A 27,139-nucleotide genomic window follows, 5' to 3' on the forward strand; every position below is an offset into this window, starting at 1 on the left:
GACAATAAAATCCATTCCTTGACCACATTACATATCTATTATGGTAAACTAGGGATTTACTTCCACTTGACTTCACTAAATGAACAAGGCTAATAGAGAAGACACAATGTGGAAACTATCATGTTGGCAATTCCAAGTTTCTGCCCAGAAGTGATCAATGTCAGTTCCATACACACTTCTTGGCTTAAGTAAGTTGCATCCATATATGACATCAAGGCACCAGGAAAACACATGTCCCTTTTTTCACTCAGAAATTAAGAGGAGCTTAATATTACTGAATAGTAGTCATGCCGTTATATTAGTCCATATTTATGAGACTACACACCAAATTCAAAATAATTACTTAAAATAAAATAATAGATCTATTTAAAAACAAAAACAAACAAAAAGGTGAGAAGACTGAAGATTGCAGCTAGCCTATGACACAATTGTTAGAAAAAATGGCATTAAAATCCCAAAATGACTGCAGTAATCACTCTATTATTGCATATCAACAGAATATTTTGCAACAAAAATATAATGTCACAGTATCGCAAATATTCCTGTAAACTTTCTCTCCATGAGAAGTCATTCTGGTTGCTTTTGTCTTTCCTCATAAAATCTATTTTTCAAACTTCCCATAGAGAAACACTTTTGTTATTTTGCACAGGCCTTTAAAAAACCTTCAACTCTAAATTTCTTAATGGGTGGGATAGATATGGTGGCGAGTCAAATATAGTGCACAAAATCATTTAAATTTTCTGTCTTAGAAATATTGCAAGGGTGATGACATTTTACAGGTTCTCATTTACTCTCTTAATAGTGTTATAAAGAGACATTTGGAAAAGAGAAGTTTCAAATATACAATACATAAGCAATTTGAGAAGGATGATGGAGATATACTACTAATACAGCTACAACTATATAACTAATGACAAGAAAAAAATAACATAAGAGTCAAAGAATGTCTAATTTAGTTTGATAAAGCAAGGTGGAGCCACTGAAATTTAGCCCTCTGAGAGCATGAAAAACATTCTAATGTAGAAGGTTTACTCTTTTGTTGAATTTTTGAACTTTTAGAGATAGAATGCTTGGTGTTAATTTAGGCAAGTGGCACAGCCCAAACCTGAACTAGCACCTTGCTTTGACACATATTCTGGGAGAAGATTGCCACCTACTGGATCACCAACACCACTCCTTCTGGTTTTATGTTTCTACGTAAATATGGTCTCCTTAAAAATAAAACCCCAGTTTGTCTACCAAATCTTCCCATGTTATTTCAACAGAATCTCCTAGATGTGAAATGATTTTAGTCATCCTCCAGAGAGCGACCTAAAGGTAGCTGACTCCAACACTTGACTGCCACTCCCCCTTGTTCTAGGGATCACTTCTACAGCTCTTTGGGGTACAATAAAGGAGGCTCTGGGTTTCTTAATTGTCAAGTAAGCATCAGTTGATATCCTCCCTCAGTCAAACCCAACTATTACATTTTATTTGTAATAGATAATTATTCTACAGGAAAAAGCTTGATTTAAAAAAAAAATAATTATCAATTGTTTGAAATGGTTCTACTGCCTAAAAAACATTTGTCTTTGAAATATATTATTGACCATGTATTGCACATAGGTGGATAAGGAGAATGACAATCCAATTTGAAATGTATTCAGATGAACAGAAAAACTGTTGATGATTTCTCTGAACAAATGGCATACTGCCAAAATTAATACTTCTCCATTCAGTTCTCACAGTATGACCTTTTGTAACATAAGCATGAGATTTCAACCCTATCTTTTGAGTGTTGAAAGAAGGGTAGATTTGAGACTACTACAACTCTCTGCCAATTTGAAAGGTAAAAATGTTTTAAATAGTAGTGAATTAATACAACTGATGGTGTCTCAGTAGAGGAGTATAAGGAAAGACAAAGAGAGGATTTAAACACACAGAGCTGCCGGATAGGAAGAGTGCCAACTGGAGGAGTAGATCTACAATAAGAGAGGCAACTGAGAAGAGAAAATGGAATAGGAATAAGGGATTAAGGATAATTACTAGAAATATAAGTCAAAAGTGGAGATGGCGTCTATGTAGGAAGCAATGTGATGTAGAAAGAACAAAAGAGCAAAATCAAAACTTTGAAATTACATATACCTGGGGGCATCAGCCAGGTATATGTCAGAGTGTGACTTAGGCAATCTCTTTAACTTTGCCAAGGACCAGTTTCAACTAACTGCTACAAACTAAGAAGAATAGTTTCTCCAAATTTTTGTTTTTATTAAATCAATGTATATAAGATGCTTAAGGTCCTGAAACAGAAACATTTTTCTCATTTCAGTGAAGAGAAAGGTGGTAATGAAGATGCAAAAAAAAAAAAAAAAAAAAAAAAGTACAGGGCAATGAAAAAGAACTTAGGAAAAGAGAGCTAAAAGAAAAAGAATCAAAATGGCCATAGCAATAGGAAAAAGAAGAACTTGATGAAGAAATTGATGTGGTAATAAAAATAGTACTCATTCAATATGATGCCCGCAATATCAAAAGAAAGTAAAATATGCAGGCAAAAAACATTTGTGGTGGCCAAGCCACACCAAATAACCAATTTAGCTCTTCCCATGACTTTCTACCTATATGAAAGTAATTTCCAATTTTCACCTGTAAATTTTTAGCTCCACTCTCTTTGAGCTACATTTTTACTTTTCAACAACTTTCTGGACATTTTTGTTTGACTACTTCACCCATATCTTCAAATCAGAATGTTCATGCTGGAATTTCATTAACTTCATTATGAAATTTGATCCTCTCCCTCAATTTTTTTTTCTTTTTGTAGAGATGGGGTCTCACTATGTTGCCCAGGCTGGTCTCCAACTCTTGGCCTCAAACAATCCTCCCTCTTTGGCCTCCCAAGTAGCTGGGATTGCAGGCATGAGTCACTGCACCTGGCATCTTGATTTTTTCTTAATTATTAGAAACATTGTTCTCCCAGGACAGAGGGCACTTAACTCATACTTCTGATTTTCCTCTTTCTCTGTCATCAGCCTTCCAAGGTGGTGTAATATCTGGGGTGGCAACAATGATGAAAACTAGAATGTATACAGTATCATAGAATTTATATAATTCTTTCCCATATATAACATTATTTAATTTCTTTCTAAAAATTCTTCTGCTGAATCCATCTCCTCTATATCTATTCAAAAGGAAATTATTTTTTTCTTAAAATAAAATGTATGCTCCTTAACATAATATTCGAGACATTCTATGATCTTGTGCAACTTGGTTTTTAGACCAATTTTCTTTATATTTGCCTAATATCTTCTTCCTGACTGCTTTTCCTCCAAGATAACTTTGTTAATGTCTTTCCCCCTGCACAGTGAAAGTCTATTCATACTTCAAGACTGAGATCTGATGCTAGTTTCTCTATGATCCCTTACCCAGTAGAGGCCAGCCAGCCCAGAAGGTGCAGGGTGGGAGTTTCTGAGAGTACTAAAACATCACTATAATAAATTAAAACTGTTTCTGACCAAATGGATACATACACACATACGTGTATTCTCAATTACTCATAGTGGTTCAAATTTAGTGTTTTTGAGAAATCATTCAATTGCTAATTTGAGACCAAATAATATATAGTGTAGCTTTACTTATTTGAAATTAATGATATATTTTATAATCAAAATTTTAAGTCTTACCAGGTAGTTATTGACTTAGGGTAGAAATTTAAAAAATAAGATATAAAGAAGAAATAGGGGCCATCAAGAATCAGTAAACTTTTTTTTTTTTAAATTTCCTTCAGAACAGTGATTCTTCATTGGCCAGTGGAAGAAATTGGTAAATGAATTTATTTCCATTAAAAGAAAAAAAGAATTCTTCCCATATCCACTTAATAAATACTGAACAAATAATGAAATCATACTTTTTGGAAACATTGAATTTATTTGCCTACTCAGGCCTTCATGTGCTTAGGTTCCTCTGAGTTTATGTGCTTTATCATACTATTGTCTTGTTTTAGAAAGGGTTCAGCATCGATGTGTCTCTTTCTCTAAGTCCCAGGAAGGCAGCCTGTCTATCTTAGACAACTTTGTGCTCGAACAAAAATGTGAACAGTTACAAGAACTGGAAGTCAAGAACCACACGCTCCCTGTTAGTTCCTGGGCATAGAGCCTAGTAAAAATTGACATTTTGTCTTATGTTTTACCTAGATGAGGTAGTTGAAATGAGTTAAAAAGACTTAAAATAACAATTAACTAGAATTTTAGATTATTATATTATAACTAGTGGCATGAAACACCCAGGACTTCACACACGTGTACACCCACATGTGCGCGTGCACACACACACACACACACACACGATATCAGATTTAAAGGTAAAAATAAACTCTGTTTACTCAAGAAGGACTATTGTGTTCATAAATGCAAGTGTTAAAAAGCAAATGTACCCTCAAAGCAGCTGTATGAGTTTTCTAGTATTTTTTTCTGAATTTTAGATTTATAAAAACCATGTCTCAGCTGCTACCTTTCAACAATTTTACTCTAAGGCAATAAATAATTCAATGTGCTAATTTGACAGATGACTCTCCAGGAGCCTCCTACCATTACTAGCATCATTAGGCCATAATATGCATGACGAGGACGAGCCATTCAGCAAATGTCCTTCACTTGTTTACCCCTAAAGAGCTGTACTCTGCACAATTAACTAATGAAGCATTATGGCCCCCTTTTTTTCCCTTCCCTGCTATTTCAATATATCAATGCAGAGAGTCTGAGGAAAAAAAATATATTCTATTTCCTTTTGCTAAATAAGTATTTACGGGTGGTTAAGATTGCACTGTAGCTCCCAGATGAATAAGAGGACGATAATAAGATGGTCAAAATGTTTCATCATCATCATCATTATTATTACTTCCTTTCCCTTCCGTGATTTGTAAAGAAAATACAAGCAATTTTGTGTTGAAATACAAAAATAAAATAAACCCCAAAACAGTGCTCAAATCTGCTTAATATTTGTTGATTCTCAAGAATTTGTACACTGTCTTTATAAAGTTAAGTAATTTTATCCTCACCTAAAAACTCAATCACATAAATTTTCTCACATTCTTATTCAAGCTTAAAATTAAATTCCAGTTAAAAAATACTGAAATAGTAGTGTGCATATGGGTTTTGGTGTGTATAGATCCACTCTTACTGTCCAAATCAATAGAGTGTGTGCCTATAGAGGGGCAAATGTAGTCACTAAGTCTATGTCTAAATAGTTCCATCCTGCAGAATTGAGTTAAACAAATAAACAAACAACAGCGGACTTGACTGCTGTTATTGTTTCACTAAACAAATTGTTTGCCAAGACATTTTGTTCCTGGATAAGATGGCCTGAGGTGGAAATGATTTTAGGAACCCCTTTCTTGCATTTGAAGAGTGTTTTACAGGATCTTAGTTTAAAAATCATCCCATCCTTTACCGTTCCTGTCATTGTTTTGTGATTTGGAGTGTAGAAAATAAACTCTGTTCAAAGCATGTCCATTAAAAGAAAAGTGGGAGGGTGCTAGGACTAGAGCAGTTACATTTTTCTCTTCCCAATTTTTATCCAGATCCACAGTGATGTTGATGTTAATTCAAGAAGTAGTGGTCACAATCATTCTTCTTAGATGTGAAACTGGTTTTTTTTTAGTTGACAACAGTTTCAAAGATAATTATTATAATGCTTCTCTCTACGCAAACAAAATAATAATATATAATAATCACCGTGATATGAATAATAATAGAATAGCTATGATTTATCAAGTTCCAATTTAGTCTAAGCCTTTTGTGTTTGTTGCATGTATGAGAAAAATATTTTTAAAATGGTGTGAAGGGCTTCTTGGTTCCTCTATGAACCTTGAGGTTACAGGACATTTTCACATTAAAAGAAAAAATAAACCATTATATTTCAAGAGTTCTGTAGATAAATTCTGGTAGATTATCAATATCAGGTCACCTCTATGGGGTTTCTCAAAATTACTACTACTATAAACTATATACTTCTACACTCTGTCCCACCTGAATAATCAATCGATTCATTTCTTCTTTCACTAAAATCAATTTTAAATATGCTAAGTCAATAATGAGTAAATTTAGTAGAAAAATAATTCACATTTTTATATAAGTGTTTCCATTGGCCTTACTATAGCATGGTAAATTATAGATGCAGCAAAATCTGATATTTCTGATATATTGTGTTTAATAAGTTGGATATTTTTTTAATTTTTAAAATATTTGCTTTTCTATCCTCATATAAAATGAAATAAAATTGGATAGACCATGTAAAACTTATTTTTCAAAATGTAGTTAAAAATGGAAGAAACTACTTGAATGCTAGGAAAAGTAGTAGTTTTTCTGCTTTTATAGTGGAGACAAGGCCATGCATCATCTTTATGAAACATCTCATCCATGAAAATCTGAGGAACATTAGTAAGAAGTGGTGACATTACCAAGGAACTATACTGGAGGAATTTCATAGGATTGATATATTTGTTGTAAAATTTCTTTAGAAAACATAAAAATCACCTTTTTATTCAAATGGCTCGGTTGCCATATGAAACCTTCCATACAAGGATTACTCAAATTTGTTAAATGTGACTGGGAATTATTTCACTATTTGAACTACGTACTGAACCTCTTGGTCTACTACATGCAGAATCTATAGTTTAACTCAGATATTCTATTAACTGGGAAAGAGACCAAAATATGAAATAAGTTGTAGAATAATTAAATGCTTCATAAACATGAAATGGGCAAACTTCATTTTAAATATTTGATCATTTATCTGTAAGAGCTATCTAGCAAAAGTAATATGGATAATAATATTACTGCTTATAATAAATACAATTACCTCTACAATTTTAGAAGTGTGGAATTTAAAATGTGCTAGATATCACTAATAAGCACTGAAGATCACTAGCAAATATTACATACTAAAGTTTATTTTAAAATATGGTTCCCATAACAAAAAAGCTACAAATCAATAAAGTGGTCAGTCAATAAGACTCAAAAATTGCAAGTGCTAAAACAAATGCATATAGTTTTCATTTAGATTTATATGTTTTCAACATTTAACTTAATTATCTCAAATTTTATTTAAGACTTCTAATGAAAGAAATGTCCTTTTTGTAAGAAAAAAATTAAAAGCTGCATGTGGTATTTTTCTAGAGCTTTGCTCATTCTTTTGTAGTAATTTCTTCTTTTTTAAGTGTGATTTTGCTAAAAATTCAATAATGTACCATTAAAAAATTATACCTATACTAAATACACCCCAGAGAAGCACACTCCCATATATATACCATTTAACTGCAGGCTCACAGTTCATGGAAGACATTTCTGTTTATTTTGATATCTTTTGTTAAAGAAATCCACAGTAACAATGATGACCAGACAAAGAGAGGAAAAAAAGCCATTCATCCATTCATGGGTAATTGAATTCCCTCATATTTCATAAACAGACTGCCTATCTGTGAGATTGTGTTTTATTTGAATAACTTTTCTTTAAAATGCTTTTCCTTATAAGATGGGGAATTACAATAATGTTTAAGAACTCAAGGTCAAAACATTTTTAAGTTAGTTTATTTGACGGACGCATTGCTGTGAGAGGAGGCACCCCCTCCCTTTTCTCTCCCTCTCTCCTACAAATTGCCTTTAGACTGGATGTTTATTGCCCAATGTAAAGAACAAAACAGGGAGGTAATTAAGCCTGGAATTGCCTGCTGGTGCTTATGACAGTCAGAGCACAGGCCTGAGCCTAGGAGTCCACCCAAATCTGCAAAGAAGGAGCTTTGGTTTTGAAACAAAGCCAAGCAGCAAGACATCATTACTGTTAATTACCTGATAAACAAAAAAGACTTGGTGTCGGTGGCAAAACACCAAACTCAGGGTGGCAGCTGATGCCATAAAAGACAGTTGGCCTTACTTTGTCTTGTTGAGCATTGTACTGGGAGATGATCCACCTCCATAAAGAGCTCAAGTAATTATACTCCAACAACTGTGTTTATATGCTCTATACTGTGTATTGTGCCTTAATAACAACAAACAACCTGTCCTCTGGAAACAGGTGGCATCTGCTAAACATCAAATAGAAAAAAAGAGACATGCTCTCAAGTAGTAATTCATTAATTTATAAGCCAAAGGACAAAGTACACGAAGGCAGGTGAAAAATATGGAAACACATTGTTTATAGGTTCCTTAATAAGTAAATACAAATTAAATAAAATATGAGATATATTTCACCAAATAATTATTGGCTTTTGTGAGGTACCTTGGGCTATAATAGCACAAAGAAGTATTTTAACAAGAATATATGTATATATAATTTTTATTTTGTTTTCATCTTTTTCATTTGTATTTTCATCATTATGCATGAAAATCAAACAAAAAGTAGTTAAATGCAGTATGGTGGCAGACATGATAATATTAAGCCAGAGAACATTGTGTCATAGAAGCTCTATGTTGCTACAATTTAAGGACATGGAGCTGATTGAGTAAATTTGGGTGTCCTAAAGAAGGGGATGTAGAATTAATGGCATTATCAGATAGACCTGGTTTGTTCCTTGTCACCTGAATGGTCATAGGTGAGTTAGACTTCTAGAACTCATTTTTTTCATATGTGAAATAAATTTAGTAATACATTTCTCTCAGCATTTTTGTGAGGACAAAGAGATGTAGTATAGATGCTCATTTAGCATAATGCCCAATCCATAGTAGGCTCTCAATAAATAGTGGTTGTGGTAGCCAATTGGAATAAATTACTCCCTTTTGAGGCAACTAGCTATTTAAGGCAGTTGAGCTTGAGTCCATTATCTACAGTGAGGTAACACAAGACTGGAGGAATAGCCTCCACATGTACTCGCCGTCAAATTGGTACTAACTCATCAACACTATGGTGCTCACACGGTAGTAATATTCTCCAGGGATTAGGGAATTGGAGGAGGGGGTAAACTCACAACTAATGGTCACAGACACAGTGAGCATTGTAGAGGGGAAGGGCATGCTTCTAAACCTCACCTGAGTGAGGCAAAGACATAAAATGTCACCAGAAGATATGTGCACTTCAGTGTTTATTGCAGCATTATTCACAATGGCTAAAATGTGGAATCAGCGTAAGTGTTTATCAAGGAAGGGATGAATAAAAAAGATGTGGTGTATTGTACACAATGGAATATTATTTAGCCATGAAAAAGAAGGAAATTTTGTCATTTGCAGAAACATGAATGGATCTGGAGGACATTATTTTAAGTGAAATAAACCAGGCACAGAAAGACAAAAAAGAAAGAAAGAAAGAAAGAAAGAAAGAAAGAAAGAAAGAAAGAAAGAAAGGAAGGACCAAATCATAGCTGATTTGGTAAGTATGGCAAGCAAGCACGTTGTATTCTCCACCAATAGACACCCTATTAGCTAAGGTGAGAGCATTCAATATCTCAGAATCTTTATCATTTCAGACATTCCTCACATAATTTAGTGGATAATAAGATGGTTAAAAAGCACTGAATTTTGATTAAGAATCACCTAGGTTCAAATTAAAGCTTTGTGGTTTGCTAGAAATTGACTTAAACTTCTTAACTCACATTCTTCACCTACAAATAATGAAATGTATAAGGCTAACCACTTTAGTACATGAGCTACTCAAGTTTGAATTATGATTCCATAATTTCCTTAGTGTCTTATATTTTTGATTTAGTATTCTCATCTATACAATGGCAATAATTATTATAACTATGTTATAGGATTGGTGTGAGGACAGAGTCACTCTCTGTATAGACCTTAGAGTAATGCCTGGCCCTTAATAAGTCTCGTGTTATGATTTGCTTTTTTTACCTGCTACTTACGGACTTTTGAGACCTTTTTGAGACCTTATCTACCTATGATACTAAATATTATTATTAATAATCTCTACCTGCACTTGGTTACCACCACCATGCCCCAAATCCTCCGCATGCTTTTCTGAGAGACTTTAAAGTGTACATTCACATTTGCTTACAAGACAATCAGTCACCAGTATGACCACTACCATTACCACATGGCACTCTTTGTGTACTTTTCTTCCTTCTTTGGTTCACCCTATTTTATATAAAGTATTAGCAAAGCCACTTGAAAGGGCTTCTCTGTTGCCACTGCTATTATAAGATCTCAAGTGTCTGTCCTTCAAGGTCACTAAAGGCTCTTGATCTTGTAGTGGGTTCCCAGCAGACATGGAGGGAAGGGATACCTCTGTAATTCTCTGTCACACTTTGTTATCTGGGCCCAGAATACTCCTCATGCCGCAAGATCCATATGGGCTCTCATGAAATCACTTGCCTAGACCTCCAGCCCACCCCACAGTCTGAAGGAAATCAAACTCAAGATCATCCTTTTCACTGCTTTGGTCTCTCCCCTCACATACCCTAGAGCTGTAATGACATCATGCTTAAGTAACTGGGTGAAAAATGAAAAAAATTATTAATGTGTCCCCTCATGTAGACCAACAGAGTCTATTTCATTAATTTTATATAAATTTATGGAAACTAATCAAACTGAACTTGCATATTTGAAGCCTCAGAGACTGATTATTGCTGAAGAATAATAGACCATTGGTTGTAAAATTCCACTCCTTTGTAACACAGTCATATTTCTTGCTTACTTTTCATGGTAAACAGATTAGTCTGACACAGCATTCTATTCAATATTATACTCTTGAATAGTAAACTTTTCTGAGTTTTTATGACCGCCAATAATTTACATAAATAAGAGCAGTGAAGTGCACACACTGCAGTTCTAGGGTGATGAGGGCACCATTACATTTAGCTTAGTAAGTAAGCATCCTGAATAAAATCACCAGAAAAAATAAAAATAACAACACACATATTGTGCTTTATACTATTGTGTACCTTAGCTCATGTTATTCTCAATTCAAAAGTAATAATTCTTCAACTTCAAATTTTAAATGGTGTATGTTTTAAGTTATCTCTATCACTAGCTCGAGAGCAACCATAAGCATTAAATAATTTGCTTAAAACGTCTAAATTTCTGGTCAGTAACTCTTATCCACTATTCAAAGATACGGTTTTTATATGTAGATTCAATCACCCCCATAATATGCTGAAATAAAAAATTTAAAAAAATTCATCCTTTATTGTTGTCATGTTGATTAAAATCTTTATCACAGAAAGTTTTTGCTGCAGTGTGGATGTATATATTATATTAAATAAAACATGTGCCAAACAATATTGATAAGATATTGTAAATGTAGATGTAAAAATGGTTATTATATTAGCATTTTATATACCTTTGTATGTAATACAAATGACCTAAATACTATAACTTGTCTTAAAATGGTAAGAGTAAAGCTGTTGTTTAAGTCATAAAAGTGAATTTTCAAGTGTTAATGAAAAATTGAAAATGTTACTAAGGTGCAAAGATGCTTAAGCTGTGTGTGTGTTTGAAATAGGGCAAGGGACTCTTGTAGGTTTTGCAAAGCCAGTCTGTAAGACCGAGGGAGATGACTCCGAGTGTAACAGCCACCAGCTCACCAAGCCTGAGAAATGCTCAGCAAGACAGAGATTATGAGTACACATTCCTTGCTTCCTAATGTCACCATCACATATTTTCATCAGCGAAATGCAAAGTTATTGCCATTTTCTTCTTTGTTTCTCTCACTATACAGTTTATTAATGTTCTCCAAAATTCACTGTCTCTTTAAGGAAGTTTTAGAGTATTTATAATAATAAAGCACTTTGAACGTGTGGAATACAAGCCGCACTCTTTAGAAATATCAGTATTATTTAAATCCTTATGCAGAACCCTACAATCCTTTAGATGTATTCAAAAACCAACCCCAAACTGTAATTTAAAAATAATCATTTGTGGGGTTTATCTTCCAAGATAAAGTTTTTCTAAATTTCAACAATTTTAATATGTTTATTAACTGTATATACTGAAGAGGGAAGACTTTTTTAGTGTTAACCAAGTTATTTATGCTGAATCATCAGATATTTACTGCTGTTTTTGTTATGTGCCTCATTCTATTTGTGTTAAATGACCTTTAGTCTCTAGTCTAAAGCAATAAAGTGAATGCTTCCTGTCCCATCGATTAGGAAAGGCCTATTTTCACACTAATAAAATCAGAAGCCCAGTTTAATAAAATACTTTTTTCTACCAGTGACCATAGGTGAACCGGGGACTTGACAATGCTGGCAAAGATCAACTCGAGAGGACGGAGGTCAGCTCTGTGGTAAATCAACTTCCAGGAACAAATCACTGGACACTATAAAAATCAAAAGTGGTTCTTTAAGAGACCAACTTGACCCTCCTTAACCAGAAAATAACATCTGACCTGGCAGTGAAATTTATCACAACATTTCAATTAAAACTTGGCAGGCACACTAGCAACATACTGTTCTTCTACAGTTGACCTTGTTATAGGAAAACCAGAGGCAGGAGGTGGAAAATGGATATTTTTTTTCTTCCTATTGCATAACAAATATGATCTGTACAATAAAATTTTCTCAGCCACGTGAAATTTTCTGGAAACTAGATTAACATGTCATGTTAATCAATATGATCAGCAAAGTTTTAGCCACAGCGCTTATTAACAAAGGAAACACGTTCTTCTGAGTGCCCCCGGGTTTTCATGTGATTCATTTCTGAAGCAAACTGCGTCCTTTTTATGTAGAATCTCTTGTATTTTCATATAGAAAATTAACATTCAAAGGAAATTGAAATTATATTATTAAAATATTTTAATATTAGGGATATAAGTTGAGCAATTGTTAAATAAATATAATCAACTTTCTATTGATAGCGATATATTAGTTTTCATTGCTGCTGTAGCAAAGTACCACAAACTCAGTGGCTTAAGCAACACAAATTTATTATTTTACAGCTCCGTAGGTCAGAAGTCCAGCACATGTTTCACTAGGCTAAGTTCAAGTTGTTCACAGGGCTGCCCTCCTTTCTGGAGGCTCTAGAGAAGAATACATTTCCTTTCCATTCCAAGTTTCTGGAGGCCCCCCATGTTTCTCGGCTCAAGGCCTTCTTCCTCTCTCTGCAAAGCCAGCAACGTTGCATCTCCCTGACCATTATCCCATAGCACATCTTCCTCTGACCACAAGTGGGAAAAGTTCTTCTCTTTTAAAGACTTAAATTCATTATACTGAGCCCACCAGATAATGGAGGATAATATCCCCTTTTCAAGGTATTTAATTTAATTCATTAGCAATATCCTTTTGCCATGTAAGGTAACTTATTGGAAGGTTCCAGGGATTAAGACGTGGATATCTTTTGTTGAGAGTTGCGGGGAGGAGAGGCATTATTCTTTCTACCTCAGGTTACATATTCTTCTTAATCTTTCATGTTTAGTTACTTGGTGAAAATGAAAATGTAATTTGAAGAGAATAGAGAAAAAATGAGATTAAATATTAGTATACCATAAGTATCTAAAATATTAAAATAAATAAATAGCTACAAATATATCTTCATTCAAAACGTACAAACCTTATCAAATACCTCAAAAAAATAAACCTTCAATAAGCTCCATTGGACATAGTTTGCAAATGTCTGGCCTATGATATTTGATGTCACAGCACGCTGATACAAAACTTTTATCAATAACTCATTCTTCCTGATAGCAGAAATAAAACTAATAATAGCAACTGTGTCACATAATTTTGTGTATGTTCAAATCTATAAACATTTCAAATATAAAATAATAATATAATTCCAAATTACATTTTTAAATACTCTGTAATAGGACTGACAATAATGGCCAGGCCCCATTTTGGAAATTGCCAAGTTTCACAACTTTTGGTGTTAAGGTATTTTTCTGTTGGTATGTTACCAAACCATCACAAAGCAGTGCAGATAAAATACATCAGACATGGAGACAAGGGAGCATATGAGGTGTCTGATTCTTCTTTTGTTCCTCATGAAGCAGAGCCTAAAATTAAGTGATCAGTGCAACCTGCTGGACTGAAGAGCTCTACAGGTCAAAAAGGAAAGAACAAATGGGTCTTCGCCCTTTGTACATTTAGGTTGTAAAAGGAACAATGTCAGCACTCAAGGGGTTCCTACTACCTTATAAATTCTTCCTATATCATTGATAGGTTTTTTTCATGCTTGACTTTCATTGCATTCATGGAGGGCCTGCCATGGCCTACCATAGTTTTGACATACATTTTGAAAATTTTTGATTCTTAATATAGCCTTTTGGTACCTAGAGGGTACAATTTATTTTTAGAATGTTTTACTAGGAGACTCTAACAAAGTCTTTCTTACTGAGAATAGTAAATCCTTCTCCCAAAGATACTCCTTTATTCAAAAGGAACAACTTCCAATTTGTGGAGATGTAGTAAAATGAATTATTTAGCATATATTCATCTATGGTGGTTGTATTAGTCAGGGTTTCTTAGAGAGACAGAACCAACAGTATTATTTATGGAAAGACGTGTAAGAGAGGAGATTTATTAGGGGAATTGGCTCACGTGATTATGGTGGAGGCTGAGAAACAGGGAGGCCAGTAGCACGGCTCAGTCCAAGCTCCAAGGCTTCAGAACCAGGGAACGCACGTTGTAACTGTCAGTCTGAGGCTGAAGACCCGAGAAGCCAGGGGGTTGCTTGTGTAAGTACCAGAGTTCAAAGGCCAGAGAATCTGGCATTCTCATGTCAAAGGGGAGGAAAAGAAGAGTGTTCCAGCTCCAGAAGACAGAGTGAATTTCCCTTTTTCTCTGACATTTTGGTCTATCTGGGTCCTCACTGATTATATGTTGGCCACCCACATTGGGTGAGGGCAGATTTTCCTTACTCAGTACACTGATTCAAATGTCAGTCTCTTCTGGAAAAACCCTCATGGACATACCCAGAAGTAATGCTTTACTAGCTTAATTGAGTCAAGCTGACACTTAAAATTAACCATCACAGTGGTACATGAGTTCTATAGAAAATGGGAAACACGAAAATTTCTCCTGCTTTGTATTCATCAATATGTTGCACAGATTATAATGCAACCAACTTTGACTTAAATGGTTTGGCTGCATTGGGAAACCAGCGTTACTGTAATCATTACAGAGCAGAGCAGCAAGTGCAGGGCTTTCCTGCAGGGTCACAGGTAAAGAGCCATTTGAGGTCTGTAGTGTTGAGAAGGGAGATGAAATTGGAAATGGGGTAAAAATACTCACAGAAATATTGAAATGTCTCCATAGTGTGGAAAATACATTGCAGGGCAAGAATCAATCATCCTAATGTCAAAATCAATTACAACTTGTAAAAGCAAAGATCAGAAGACTACAGATTTCACTGAAGTAAATTTACAATCCAATAATTTTAGCATTAGACAGTTCATCATTTCTATGTAAAGATAACAAACATTTTGTGCTATTCAAGTACAGAAAAGTATAGTACCCATACAGTCTTCCTGAAACAATCTAGTAACAAAATGTAGAAAGCGAATGAAAAAAAAAAATGCATGTAGAAGATCATTGAAACACAGTGATAATTTGATACTTTAGTAGAGCTCTCTGTTACTGACAGATTAAGTAATAAAACCATGGATAAAATTACGATAGATTTAATTAACTTAATTAACATGCTGATATTTTAGGTGTATAACTTGAATAAAGTTCCTTTCAAGCAGAAAGTGTAATTTTCTGCCAACACTCATTGTACATTTATAGAAATTGGGCATGTAATAAGCCACAAGGAAAATCAAATAGCAAAATTTACAAGATACTTATTTGAACATTAGTAATATAGAATTAAGAATTAATAAGAAAATATGAACAAAAATGTTGTTACATAATTTAACAGAAGAACCCTCATAGTTTACTTTCAAAAGTTTTCTTCAAATACAAAATACATATACAAACTAATAAGAGCACATAAAATCTATGAACAAGCTATAAAGATATTATCAGACACAAATGTGATTTTTTTGGTAAGTAATAATAAATGGAAAAAGAATAAACACTCATCTAAAGAATTTAGAAAAGGAACAACATAATAAACCTCAACAAAGCAGAAGAACAAATTTATAAATTAAAAAACAGATTAAGACAATGCTACAGAATTGATAAATGCATTATTGATATGATTTTTGGTATAGACAAAACATTGTGAAAGACAAAATATGAGTATAATCAAGAAGCATACACAAAAAAGAGAAACATTATAATTTAAAAAAAGAATATATTTAAAACATGGAGAATAAAGGAATATACTTAAAATATAAAGATCTTTTTATTTAAAGAGGTGAATGTAATTTATATATTTTATAGTATTTCATTATATTATACTCATCTTAATTTTTAATAAAAATAAAATTATTTTATTTTTGTTTGAAATGTTTTAGTTTTTATATGCTTATTATAAAACCTTTGTTCTATCATTAGTATATATTTTTTTTCTACTTAAACTTTTTTGTTCAAAATTAAAACACAAACACACACATGAGGCTAGGCCTACACAAGGTCTGGATCATCAAAACATAACCAGGCAATAGGAAATTTTTGGCTCCATTATAATCTTATGGGACCACCATTGCATATGCAGTCTGCTATTGACCAAAACATTGTTATGTGGTGCATGGTTGTATTAGACAGGTATGCCTTCCACCACAACTGTAATTAAATACTTTTCAAAAAGTTTTAGCCACTGAATATATGAAAAAAAAGTATCTCTTAAAAAAGTCCATTTACAAATATTACTTGTTTCATTTCAGAATATTATCTATTTTATTATAACCAAGGCAATCAACTTAAAATTTAAAAGAAACATTAAGAATCCTCAGTAAGATGACTAGTTATAAAATTAATATCCAAAGTGAAATAGTCCATAGAAAATTCTATTAATAACCTGTAGAAAATTAAACATTCTGTTAATAACTTGTAGAAAATTAAAATGAATAAACTTCCATTCACCATAGCAACCCAAAATATAAACTTTGAGGGATAATCTTAATGGCAGATGTATGTAAATAAAATTTAAAAATGTTGAATGATGTATATAAAAAATGCATGTTTTCTCATCTGTGAATTTAAAAGGCTACTTCTCTAAAAATAAATGTACACATGAAGTGCAATACAAAGAAATGCAGAGACATATACACAGATATTTTGACAATTTTTTCTTAGGTTCAAATGAAATGTGGAAAAGGAAGAATTATCAGGAATATTTTGACAAAAATGTTACTAAAAAGGGACATCCATTTTCAGATTTTAAGATGTATTATATAAATAAAATTAAAGAAATATACCACTGTACACTAAAGAAATAAAAATAGTCATCCAGAACAATGAAACAAAATTGAAAGCTTGGAAACATACTTACAAATATTTAAATATTTTGTAAATGAAATTGTTATCATGTTAAATCATTGATATGTTTAGCCAAAAAATTCCTGGTAATAGAAAATGAAGAGTTAAGGGTAAAAAAAGAATGGTTAAAAATTAAATCAATTTGCTAACTGGTTTCCTTGAGTGCACATTTGGGAGTAACACCAACTGAGTATCGGACAGAGGTCGGGGCTGGGTGGAAGGGATGGGTGTATACCTACTTGATGAGTGCGATGTGCACTGCCTGGGGAATGGACATGCTTGAAATTCTGACTGGGGGGAATGGGGGTGGGGGGAGGGGATGGGTGCATACCTACATGATGAGTGCGATGTGCACTGTCTAGGGAATGGACACAATTGAAGCTCAGACTAGGGGGGATGGGGAGGCATGGGCAATATATATAGCCTAAACTTTTGTACCCCCATAATGAGCTGAAAAACAAAACAAAACAAAAAAAAATTAAATCAAACAAAAATACCCTAAAACCATTTAGATGAATATTTATGTAATTTCACAATATGATTAATTAAAGAATTTAAACCTCTTATTAATAAATTTTTAATCAAATGTAAGATACTATTTTTATCCAACAAAATGCTGAATTTGATAATTAAATACATTAGAGTTAAACAGCATATTATAGTTGGGCTTAAATCTTAGCTTTACTTTCTTAATTTTATGATTTTGAGTAAATTATTTTCACTCTCTAGGCTTTTGTTTGCTCATCTGGAATGTTACAAGTATTGATGTAGCTATACTTTTACAGGATTGTCGTGAAGATCAGATGTTTTTGTGCCTATAAAACATTTGGTTCAATGCATGGTATTTAGAAAACACTCAAAATTACTAGATTTAACCTAAATGCCAAAACATAGAGGAAATATTATGTAAACTAGTTCGCTTTTGTAATAGAATAGAATGCAAATTAAAAAAAATCAAGCTGGCTTGGGTGAAATTCATTTTCTGTTGACAAGCAAAAAATGTTCAAATACTAAACATAGACTTTTATTTTGAGCTATGACAGTAACTAGTATGGGACTACCTCTCTCACTGAAAAGTATAAAACTAATTAAATATATGAGACATCGGCTTCAAGATATTGGACAACAAATAGAGCAAGACTATGGTCCCCAAGAGAAACTTATTATTTGATCCTATTATCATCCAGACTTCTCTAGGCAATAATTTTCTGACCATGTCACAAGAAACTAGGGTCTAAGCATAGCCCAACAAAGTTTGGAGTGTCTTAAGAGGTCAGGAAGGGTTCCAGATGGTAGAGGTCTGTGTAGAGAGAGACATCAGAAAGCTGTAAGATTTTTCTATGCCTTTTGGCTAAAAGAGCAAAACTACATTAGACTTGACAGAAGGTGGCTGCCACGAGCTTGAGAATAGAACAGCACAGAGGTAGTATAGGTTAAACAGTGCTGAAGGACGTTGCAGGTCAGGCACTTGTAGAGTGAAGAGACACTGTTAACAGACTACCACACTGTGAAAAATCTGGGCATTCAGCTTATAAACTAGAAGGGTTACGAATTGACAGTAAGGACAATGTCTTCAAGTAAGGCCTGCTATACTTCCTCTCTAAGAAAGTCTAAAATCAAATCCTGGAAACATCTTCAGGAGAGAGAGATTTGGGAGGTCTAGTCTCTCTAACTAAGAAGAATTTGAGAAAATTTAGATTTCTGCAGAACTGCCCCCAAAAAGCATGACTAAGCTGCAACAAGTTCAAGATGATCGGCCAGTTGTTAGAAGTGCCATCAAAAACAAACACAAAAATCAGAAGAAAGTAGAATAAGAATATCTAAACATTTCATCAACACAGTATAATGCAAAATCTGTAACATCTGCAAAGAAACAAAAAAATGTGACCTAGAGTCAAGAACAAAACCTCCATAGCAATATTCAATAGCAATCAACACTGAAATGACCCAGATGTTGGAATCAGTAGGAAACATCTTTAAAGAAGCTATTATAAATATGTCTAAGGAACTAAGGAATAAAGTATTCAATAAACTAAAGGAAAACATACTCTTCATGAGGGAATAGATAGGGAATATGTACCAGGAAATATAAACACAAGACTCAAAACAAAATTCCAGAACTGAAAATTATAAGAACAGAAATGAAAAAAAAAAAAAAAAAAAACCACTGAAAGTGCTTAACAGAAGATTGGAGACAGCAGATAGAAGAGTCACTAAACTTCACATAAATTCAATAGAAATATTCCAATCTGAAAGACAGATAAAAGAAATTAAAGAAAATGAACAGATACTTCAGTTACAAAAACAAATGGTCAAAATACAAGTAAAAAAAAAGCCTCAGATGAAGAAAAGAGTGAAAAAATGGAGGCAAAAATGTTTGAATAAATAATGACCACAAATTTGATGAAAATATTTACTTCCAGATTCAAGATCTCAGCAAACCCCAAAACATTAAGTACAAAGAAAACCATACTTAGGCAGTTCTTAGTCAATCTTTGTGCTGAAAACCAATGCCAAAAAAGTCACCTAAATTTTTATAACTAGAGAAAACATTTTTCAAAAATGAGGCTGAAATGAAAACATTTTTGGATGAACAAATGTCAACAGAGAATTTGTTGTCATCCGACCTCCACTAAATTTATTATTAATAAATTTGGACGATAGGCAATGTTGGTAGGCAGTGAGAATTGGGAAGCATGAAGTAGGCAGTAAGAAGTGTTAAAAGTGAAGTGTAAAGGAAGACAAGATTGACTCTATGTTAAATTTTTTGAAGTTGGAGATGCATGTGATAAGCCCTATGGAAACAATTGAAAATAATATTTTTAAAAATGTGTAGTTGAGAAGAAAATGGAAGAAAAAAATCAAACAGTAAAAAAGCAACCTGTTTTGCTCAAAAGAAGGCAAAAAGAAGTAGCACAATCACAAAAAGAAAAATTAAAATTAAACCTAGTATAAGCAGAAGGAAAGAAATAATAGTTATCAGAGCAGAAACCAGTGAAATAGAAAATAGGTCAAGAATAAAATTAATGAACCAAAAGCTGTTTTTGAAAAGATTAGCAAAATTGATAAAGATTCTAGCAAGGCTAATCAAGAGAAAAAAGAGAGAAAACACAAATTACCTATATCCAGAATAAATGAGAAAATATCATTCTAGATCTGACAGACATGAAGAGGGAAATGAGAAAATATTATGAACAGTTTTTTTGCAAACAAAAATGAAAGTGACAATGTCACTTAAAAATATAATTTTCCAAAGGTGACTAAAGAAAAACTGAAATTTATCTAAATCTGTATTTATTAAAGGAAAAAAATCTCCCCTTAAGTAAATGCTAGGACAAGAAGACTTCACCAGAGAATTCTATCAAATAAGGAAGAAATATTAAAATCAAAATCAATATTCATTTTTTGATTCTACCATATTCTTGATAACAAAATCTAGCAAAGCTAATACAAGAAAAAATAGACTATCTCTAATGAACCTGGAAATGAAGGCTTCAGTGAAATATTAGCAAATTGAAATCAGCAATAGATAAAAACTTTGGTTTTGCCAGCTTTGGGGAGATTATTTTTTTTCAAAATTCTCTATTGAATCTGTATATCAGTTAGATAAAAAACTTATCAATAGATTTAACATACAAAATATTAACACATTTAAAGGGATTACATCACAGAAAATTAGATAAAAACAGAATGAAGAAAAATTTCAATTGTTTGATAGACTTTGCATAGTATAAAGGAAAATTTGCTTGGAAAATCATTTGGAATTTCTGAAGGCACTACAGGGTTTTCCTTGTAGCTTATTGAGGTAAGTTATTAATGAAGTTTGAAAAAGATGTTTACTATAAAAATGGACTGGTAGAAGAATATGAAAGTACATTTACAGAAATAAATAGCACTTCTTGGTGATCCATTGACTTCTGGGTATTGACCATGGAGAGCAATTTAAAATAATCTGAGTTTGCAAGTATTACTACAAGAAGAAGAATAATACCATAACCACCATAGGAAAAGTGGTTTGATGTTATGGCAAGTTGTGTGGGTTATGACTAGCAGCTCCCAGACTGAGAATTATATTAACATACAATAGATTTTTAATAAATACCTATTTAAATAATATGTGCTAAAATAGAGTAGGAAAATAAAGCTTGCATAGCAGTGTCTAAAACTGTGACTAAGAGACATACTGACTTGCTCATGGTCACTAGATAATGAATTTATGTTAATATGTGATAATATGCTTTTATATAATAATCTACAATGTAAGATTCATGAGGGCAGGGACTTTGTCTTATTCACCTAGTAACTATTAATAGAAAAATATGTGGAGTTTGAGCACCTGAAAGATATACATTATGGTAATGTATATTATGATAATATATATTGACATAACACTAGCGAACTCCCATCAAGCAATCACCAATTTATATGCTTCTGATAAAAGCAAAACACCACACCACACACATATTAAACATTATAATTATATTAAAACAATAATAAAGTATAATAATACATTGGAAAATATCAGTTGTTGAGGTTGTTAAGGCACAATGATTACTCTTAAGAAATAAGAGCATACAGGGAATTTCATTTTACCCTAGTGTCATACGTCCCTGCTCTTACCCCCTGCACTATTCCTGCACTCTCCACTTCTCCTCACTTTATCCTCATCCCTAGAGGTCCAAAGAAGAATAGAGCTTGTAGGGATTTAAGCCTAGATAGCAATCACTTTCCCAGTTGGAAGCAGAGTTGGCTTTTCTTTTCCATTTCTATAGAGCATTTACTTTTATTCCATATTTAAAGAGAAATTCTGTCTTTATATGTCACATTAACCTTCTAGTATACATAGAAGTAAATCTCTAAAAAATTAAATGATTCTTCATAGAATGTGGGAGGGTTTTTAAATCTTCAATTGCTCTATTATATCTCTCAATGTCAGTTTTCCAGAAGATGTTCACTCAATTTTCCACATATACACAGCATCAACACAGTGTCAAAGAGTGTCTTTGTCACAGCTGGTGTCCCAATAGAGCTATTAATTTCTTTTTAAATCATTTTCCCTTTGTCATATAAGCAGATTACAAATAAATGTATTGAAAAATTATTTTCATTATTTTAATATGCTACCTATGTTCATGACATGGGCTTTGATCCAATATGTTCTCCTTTGATAAACCAGCTAGACAGATGATTTATAATTCTTTTGGATGAAAAAAATCTAAGAAATATTTAAAAATCATGAACACCCACTTCAGGATTGATACTGCATAAGGTTACTCTAATTTTCATGTGAAGTCCAAGTGTTGTAACAATTATGGCTCATTATGTTGTCAAAGAGAGACCTGTATTCAGTAACTATTTCCAACTCAAGACAGACTGTGTTATTGCCAACAGGCTTTTCAATAACCTGTGACAATCCAGCCTGCAGAGGTTAGAATTTAGCCACGACACTGTCATCATTTTGTCTCAGTTCCTAAATTATCCAGAGATAATTTTTTTTGCAGAGATCACAGATAAATCCCTTATTCTTGTTCATTCTTGAAGGGTTCTTCCTCTTAGTTCTTAGCGTAATAAACATGATTTTCTAATGATTATATTCTTCACATTACTTGTGGCTTTCATCTAGCAAAGTGTATGAAGGCAATCCAAAAGGAGAAGGAAAAAGACAAACCAAATGGAATATGCTGCTTTTCTTTTAACTTAGCTTCTATGGAGGGAGCAATAGGTCTTTCATTTAAGGTGTCTCATTCACCTCCTTAGCTGTGCACCTTGTCCTTTTATGGACATCTCCTATGACCTTGTTTATGAAGGGTTACTCTGGAGCCTGCTCCTTTCTAAGATTATGCTCAGGCAGACAACAGTGAATATCTGCATGACAATCACCAATTCTTATGCTTCTAATAAAAGCATAATAAACATCCTGGTTTAGAAATACAAATGAAATGATTGGATGATAAATAGTATTTCTGATCTGAAACACAAGAATTTAAATATAAGATTTCGATTTAAGCTCACAGCTGAGATTTCTTTGTTTAAAACTGTATTCCTTTCTCCAATTTAAAGATGAAATGCTATAAAAGTTTAAAATCAACGATCTATCTTTGTATGTAAAGAAGTTTTTTTAAAAAGCAATAGGAAAGTGTTTCAATTACTTGGATGACAATACAGTATACTTGTTCTGAATCCTAAAAAGGGCACTCAAAGAAAAAAGAATAAGAATGAGTGTTTCCCTTCATTTACTTCTGTTCTGTGATACAAATATTTTATGTTTTGGGATCTAAAAAGGACTCTTGGGTTGGGTTACTTGAGATGTGAGAAAATGTATACAAAGATAACTACAGCCTTTCAGATGAAATAAGGCACAAAATCACCATCCTTATAATAGAGCTGTAATCACATTGGTTTTATAATAAATATGACAGTGGTGATGTTAATAAGGCAGGGATAGGAGATGGAGAAGCAGCAGCTGCACTGTGAACATTATTTTATAAGTTGATAATGTCATTTTTGTATCTGCTATGAACTCCTCAGTGGAAATGTAGGGGGAATAAACTTTTCACTAAAATTTGTCTTGTTTGAATAGTCATAGCAACTATTGTATGAACATATGCATATGCATGTACATCTAGTTAGTGAAATATATATGTATATATGCACATAAATACATACATATACATATGCATACAACATACCCACATATACATTTAATCCATTTAGATCTAGGCTCAAAAATAGTGCTTTTGTTTAAAAAAGGCTAAGATCAATTCGGGGATAAACGAGGAGTGAGTTTGATTTGTTACATATCTCATGCACCGTGAAATAAATAGAGCAGATGCCACCCTAATTCTCCGATGGCAAAGACTGATACTCTGATCATGCAGAATTTGCTTTTTCTTTGCTTCAGGAGTTCACATTGTTGTTTACTAATCAAAATGAGGAGGAATGTTGGGGCAATTAAAGTTAATTTACTGGCTCATAAACTTTAACACATTTGATGATGTGTAAGGCCCTGGCCAGCACAATAACCAAGTCAGAAATTATTCCAGGCAAAAAACACTTTGCATATTTGTAAGTGGCTATGCTAAACATGATCAATAAAACAACAACCTCATAAATATAACTCATTAAAAGTTTATATATTTTAGTTTCCTGTATTATTTCTATTATACTTGGCTACATCTCCTGAATATAGTCATATTGTGTTCTTATTTCAAAAATATCATTAGAATGTAACATTTTGTATAAAGATTCTAAAAAAAAATACCAAGCCCTATGTCTGTGATCTAAACTTTCAATCTTAATAATTCACACGTTGCCATTAGGTTTTGATCCATATTAAATGTCAATGTGCTTAGGAGAAATGATTCTTACCAGTCATTCAAACTTAACATGAATCTGTTTATCATGCTCTGTCCCAACAACCTAAAATAAGGAGACAGGAGAGCAAGAGCACACCATAAGGCGTAATTCCAGAAGAATTGAGAGGCCGCCATAGGGGAGGGGAGCGGAAATTAGAAACTAACTTTTTTTATTTCACAATTTTTGCTGTTATTTATTCTACGCTGCAACTCAAGGAAGGCCACTGCTTTACTCTTTAGACAAACCAGCATTATGTTCTGAGGCAAGCAGACAATATTGACAATGTCTGGTTGATACTTTGGTGCCTTTCTTTGGCATTTGTCTCTGTTTAGCTTGAGAAAGGCATCATTATCTTCAATGTTCTCTCCCAGTCTCAACCCCTACCCTCCATTCTATAAATCTTGGTAAAATAAAAAGGGTTTTACCTGATCTTTTCTTGACTCTGGATTCTTTAAGAATGGTACATACAAGTGAAAGGCCTGTACTTGCGATGCTGTTTGGTTTATGGTGTTATTTATTTATTTTTTCATTTGCCAGATAATGGAGGAATAACTGGTGGAGCTGAGGTCAAATAGAAATATACCATAAGATGTGCAATTTTAGAGCAGGAGACAGCTCCACAGACATGCGTTGACTGTCACTGACTATGGAACTGTCATCCCCATCATGCTTAGGCATACTAAATGGCACGACTCTTTAGCAGGGCATGTCAATTCAGTGAAGAATGATAAAGACTAAGCTACATGCATGCTAATCTGGAAAGTGTTAGGAAACCGCTTTGCAGCCTGTGATTCTAGTTTGAGAAATGACAATGTTCAGTTTGTTGTCATAACAAAAGGAGAGGGAGAATTATTTACAAAATTGTAGGCCTTAGATGGAAATTTCTCACTTTTTATTCTTTATTATTAAGTAGGAATCAAAAACAGTAGGATTTAAGAATACAGACATGCAAATTTCATCCCGAGTTGGAATAAAAATGGATACTAAGAATATACCTTAAAGATATATATGCAGTCTAGAATTCAAGGTATCGAGAAAAGTAAGATTCCAAAACAGGGCTGTATTAAAATGGGCAACAAACAATAGAAGTCAGCAATAGCAAAGCAAATGTGAAAGAACAAACATAAAAAGATAGCGATTCTCCTTGCCTTTTAAAAATAAAGACCATTTCTTTCTTTCAAGAGAGAAATTAAATATTTTTAAAGCTATAACTGATATTGACATTTTTTAATTTGTGAAGTTTAGTTAATATAAACAATTGCTCTTAGGAACTTCATAGTCCAATTATAGCACAGACTGATTTATAACATTGTCTTATTTATACAGGTAAATGTCCAAAATAAATTCAGAGACAAAAATCTAATAGCACTGAGAGATGGAATTGGAACACAGATTCTGTGATGCAAGACTGATGGGGAAATATTGCGCTTCTCTCATACTGGGGCAGAGCTGCTTAGAGGGGTCATATAAATGTAAAGGCTTTGGCAAACCAACCAAATATACTTTTTACTTAAAGTTATACAATTTATTATTAATTCTCAGGAAATTAGTATAGTTGACTGTAGATTGTACACAATGACTTTTGATAGGTCACATTTTTCCTGGAAGATACATTATTTACCCTTAATGATTTTGATTTAACTCAGTGTGTAAGGAAATAGCCAATTAAAAACTGCTATATTATTTTTTAATTAGCATCTTTTGATTCTTAGATTTTGAACCAGGTCTTGGACAACAAATCATGTGACTCTGATCAAAATCTTTGAAAATGTAATGTTTTAAGGACATGTTTAATTGAATCACAGTTTGAAGTGATAGCAAAGTGAGTTTGCCCTTTGTAATAAGGTACCTAGGAATCGTGATCTATATTCCTGATTGCTATTGATTTTTCTAGATTTCATTATAAAATCAATAACTGTTGCACAGGGTAAAATAGTTTACAAGGGTTGCAACATACTGTGGACTTCTGAAAACATACTGAGCTCGGTGAAGCCACCCAGGCAGCCAATTAGGAGAAAACATCTATTAGGTAAAAACAGGGCAGTCCCATTGACTGCTATTGATTTTCTTAGCCCTGTGAAAAGACAATCAATTAGATAAAGAAGGCTAATGTTACAGCTGCAATTTAATAACCTCTAAAAAAAGAAGGAGGGCTATTGATTCCTGACATGGAATGTTGAGGCTTATTGAAATACACTGAACTTCACCTGTCTTTTAATCAGGCCTGTGGAGCAGAGCGGAAGCCTGCCATTCTAGCCTTGTAGTATAGAATCTCAATTATTAAAGCGCTTTGGTGATGCCAGACCTAAGAGATGCAAATGAAACAGAACTTTAGAAGAAACACAAGCCCAGATTGAATACTAAATCATGGAAGCTATTGACAGAAACTGTCTTGGTGAAGGTTGTTTCTTTCTCCATACAGAGCTCACCAGAGTACCACCTGTCATTTTCAAAAGCAAAGTCAGTTTTGCCAACCAGCCGTGAATGACAAATAAAGCTTTATATGAAACACAA

At 33.2% G+C, this 27,139-nt stretch overlaps 1 long non-coding RNA gene across 1 annotated transcript; it reads left to right on the forward strand.

Annotated features, from left to right (window-relative positions):
* The first annotated feature begins 1,783 nt into the window (after positions 1-1,783).
* On the forward strand, positions 1,784-27,139 carry LOC138398119 (uncharacterized). Its single transcript, XR_011235931.1, has 4 exons — positions 1,784-1,828; positions 3,761-3,795; positions 5,552-5,582; positions 26,848-27,139. It is a non-coding gene; the product is annotated as an uncharacterized lncRNA (long non-coding RNA).

This window comes from Eulemur rufifrons, chromosome 17 (assembly GCF_041146395.1).
Source record: "Eulemur rufifrons isolate Redbay chromosome 17, OSU_ERuf_1, whole genome shotgun sequence".
Taxonomy (NCBI): Eukaryota; Metazoa; Chordata; class Mammalia; order Primates; family Lemuridae; genus Eulemur; species Eulemur rufifrons.